The following is a 4632-nucleotide window of genomic DNA, read 5'->3' on the forward strand; positions in this document are numbered from 1 at the left end:
TTCAAACCAGCTCAGTCATGGCTGATGCAGCAAAATTGGAACAGACTCAAATTAGTAAAATATGGGGGTACTGGAACAATAATCAGAAAGGGGGAAATTATGGGTCAAAATCCTGGAATGAGAGACTCAGAAGAGGTATATGATCCCTTTAAGAAGCCTGATGTGGAAGACTGAATTCTTGCCAGGACTGTGAAGAGCAACACACATTCAAAGCAGCATAGTAGGCTACCATCTTTGAGCAGGGCACCACTGTTTTCAACTCAAGCAGTTAAGAGATTTCGTTGCTATGCAATGTATACACTTCGTTTGTTTTCTAAGAGGGAGATTAAATTTCTAGCAGGCTCTAGATGTGTAATTGTCCCCATCCTGGTTATCATTCTGATATACTCAATTTTAAAAATTCAGGTCCCTCTTCCAGTGTTGCTTCATTGGCCATGACAGAATTGGAAAGAACTGATTCAGAGCCCTGATCAAATCCCAGCTATGCCAGCATTAGGAGCCAATCTGCACTAAAAACAAAGGGAACTGATATCATAGTTGTAAAATTTACATATTTAAATTGGAGTCATAACCCTGGGGTTTGGGATTAGATTCTGAAATCATGACAAAGAATGAAAGGTAGAAACTAATTTGAACTTTTTTGTTTAGAAAACTTCCTGGGATGGAATGAAGAGTAAATTAGATCTCCAAGTAGGGAGCTACAGCTGAAATATAACCTGGAGACCTTAATGTGCTAACAGACTTGGAAATTACCTTGAATATGCCACAGAGGTTTCTGGCTTTTACTCAAATTGATGGTCTATTCACTCATTGAATTTTCACCATCTCACCTTTAGATTATAAAAAGAAAAAGCAGACCCACCTAGAGTGCTTATCTCCATTTTTATTAATGGAATTGGTTTGGAGGTTTAGGGTTATGTTTTCATCCCAGTTAACTGGCCTAATAACATATTTAGTGCTTCTGTTCTATCTCCTAGTTTGTTGCATAATGTTTGGGGTCTGAAAAGCTTTCAAGAGGCCATCCAAGGCATGCCAATCGGTCTCCATATGTCTGGAGCAACACAGGAAGAATGAAAGCTGGGAATAGGAGAGAGAAATGAAATGTGTGTCAAATTGCCTCAGTGAACAACTGACTCCTCTTTGTCATGAGAGCAGAAGAACTCGATCATGCCATGCCCGGCTATCGTTACTGGACATTTTGATCAATGATTTTATAGTAGTTTCCTGATCAAAAGGGGGAAAATGCAGAACACAATTTCAAACTTTCATGGACTCCAGACTTTCTGGAGCCATGGGACTTGATGAATCCCTGTAACTATTGCCCTAGATAATCACTAAACTTTTCCAACCAAAAATATCCCCTGAAGCCTTCTTAAAAACCAAACAATATGCCATCTGATCTCCTAGTAAATAAAATGTCTGCCTTGAGCAACATGCTCTTTTAAGAACTATCTAAATGGTATTTAGATGTTAATATGGAAAAACTCATCATTTACCATTAAATTTTGACTCAATTTTCACACACACACACAAAAAAACCCTATCTATATGAGAGCAAGCATTTGGCTGCTAACCAAAAGGTTAGTGGTTCGAATGTACCAGCCTGTCCATCGGAAAAAGATGAGGCAGTCTGCTCTGCAAAGATTTACAGCTTTGGAAACCCTAAGGGGCAGTTCTATTCTGTCCTGTAGGGTCACTACGAGTTGAAATTGACTCAGTGATAGTGGGTTTGGTTTGTTTGCTTTTTTTTTTTAATATGGGATCTAAGGGACAACATCAACTCAAAAGATTAAATAGGAACCTTAGAGGCAATGAGTTTATGCTAATGGGGAAGAACAACTCAAAACGGAGGGGGAGAATGGTTGCACACCTTGAAGAATGTAATCAATGTCAATGAATTATACACTTAGAAGTGGTTGAATTGGTGGATGTTTTGCTGTGTATATTCTGAAAGGAAAAAGAAAAAGAACAGGAATGATACCACACAAAAAAGGAGAATATTGGAAATTAGTACATTTTTTACCCAAAGTGAAAAGAATGGGTAATGAAGAGCAGAAGCAAAACTGATGAAGAAGTTAATCATGAAAGAGTGAAAATAAGAATATTCATTGATGCATATATCAAAGAAAAACAAAGCATTACTGGCCTAGGATAAAAAAGTTCTTTATATCTGCAAATAATTTTCTTGACATATATATATTTCTCATTTGCTATATATCTTTATCTGTTATTATGATAGATCACGATGCCATTTTGGAGAAAAAAAATTGTGCTCATTTTTAGGCAAGAGATACAGTAAGAATGATTGACATTATCATGTCATATATATAACCACAATGATAACTCATGAACAATTAAACACAGGAAGTAAATGTTAAAGTGTGGTTTACCACTCTTCACAAATTCATGTCCATTAAAAATGTCCATATGCAGTGTAGTAAATTACTTAGTGTGGCTTTTCTACCCATAAGTCTTTGTAAACTCCAAGGTGGGATTTTCCATGAGCAACTGAGGAGCTCCTGATTGCTGAAGCTATCCACCTGGGTTATTTCTGTTGGGCGTGGCACAATACAATGTTCTGGGAGGTTCCCACTCTCTCTCATGTGCTCAGAGTTCTGATGCTGTGATTGGCTAGTTTGCCCACCCTTCCCATCTCAAAAGGAGGTCTCCTGGAGGCAGAAACCTCTCTGACTGCTGGTGGGGGAAGACGTGCTGCTGAAAGAGACACGTGCTCCAGAAAGAGACATGTGCTGCTGGGAAAGAAACGCAAGAGACATGCATTGCTGAGTGAGACACCGAGGGACCAGCACTGCTGGGAAAGAGACTGTGAGAGACTGTTGGCTGAGGGACGGTGGACTGGGAGAGAGATTGAGCATTTTTCCTGAACTCAAATTGTAGCCTGGTGCTTCCCTAATAAACTCCATAATCTGTGAGTTCTGTGTAGTTGCTGCAGCGAATTATCGAACCCAGGAGAGAGGTGGTGGGTGCTTTGGGAGGAACTGTTGGAGAAAGGGCTGGAGGGAGGCAGCATGTCTGGCCTGGCAGTAATAGGCCTTGGGTTACTGCTGGTAATCCTGTCTTCCTCTTGTGGGATTAGAGGAGGTCAGAATATGTGGCCTCCTTGCCGTTTTTGCACCATAAGCCTTCACTGAGTAATTTCACAAAGTTTACCTCCTTATCTACTTTATAGGGTAATTGCTTACACCTGTGCTTTATTCTCTGTAATTCTAACTACTGTTTTTCATGCATTGTTAATGAGCCCACCATCTTCAGACTTTGGACTTTCCATAACTCCAACATTCTCTGTCACTCCAACATGTAAGTTTGCTTGTATCCCTTCATTCTTAGGATCACTGATACCACCTTTGTTTGGGCTCTTATTTCTTTATACGTAGATTGTTTTAAGTGGCTTCCTTACTGGCTTCCTAGCTGCCATTCTTTCCAAGTTTCAGCTTTTCTGCCCAGAGGTATCAAATTAATCTTCATAAAACAGAGAGACTGGACTATGAATAAGGAAGACAGAAGAAGAATTGATGTCTTTGAAGTACGGCATTGGTAAAGCACATTGAATATACCATGGAATGCCAGGAGAATGAACACTCTATCTTGGAAGAAGCACAGCCAGAACACCCTTAGAAGTGAGAATGGCCAGACTTCATCTCTCTTACTTTGGTCATGTTATCAGAAGAGACCAGTCCCTGGAGAAGGATGTTGTGCCGGGTAAAGTAGATGGTCAGCAAAAAAGGGGAAGACCCTCAATGAGATGCATTAACACAGTGGCTGCAACAATGGGCCCAAGCATAGCAATGATTGTGAGGATGGCACAGCACTGGCCAATGTTTCATTCTGTTGTGCACAGGGTCAGTAGGAGTCAGAATGAATCAACAGCAGCTAACAACAACGACTGATGCCAAAATTACTTTAGGTGGTTAAATAATCATTTAAAGAGTTATAAAAGTTCTTTGTTGTTGTTGTTGTTATGTGCCGTCAAGTCGGACCTGACTCATAGCGACCCCTCCTTGGGTTTCCGAGGCAGTATCACTCTGGAAGTAGATTGCCCAATCTTCCTTCCGAGATAAAAGTTCTTATGAAGTCATATTATAAAGACCACCCACCCTATCTGACTACCAAACATTGACCTTGATTGTAAGACAATTACTGACACATTAGTAGTAATCTTCTAGAGAAAAATCACATAATCTGGGTCATTTGGTCTCTCTCCACCACTTTTAGTGTTTAATAGGTCTCCCAAAACATTCCTTCATATATATGACCTGACGTGAATAGCCTTCACATGGCACAGAAACATGCAAAAAACACTGACAGTATGAAGTACTACAAATGTTTAGAATTTGTCAGTTACCCAGTGGTTTTAATAATATTAACCAGGTTAAGTATATTTGGTGCAGATGCTTGAGTCTGGGTAATAAACCGAGTAGATGAAATAATGTCAGCAATGTTTTGTCTGAGAAATCACAACACAGATTCAATGATGCAAAATTCTGAAGCATCCTCATATCCAGACCAAAAAAATAATTAGTCAGCTAACATTAGGCTTTAAGTCAATGTACATGTTTGTGTATAGTTAGGTGAGGATATACCAGGGTTTTGGTAAAATTATTTCTATATATA

This window comes from Orycteropus afer, unplaced genomic scaffold (assembly GCF_000298275.1).
Source record: "Orycteropus afer afer isolate SDZICR_OR568_19922 unplaced genomic scaffold, OryAfe1.0 scaffold00337, whole genome shotgun sequence".
NCBI classification, from domain to species: Eukaryota; Metazoa; Chordata; class Mammalia; order Tubulidentata; family Orycteropodidae; genus Orycteropus; species Orycteropus afer.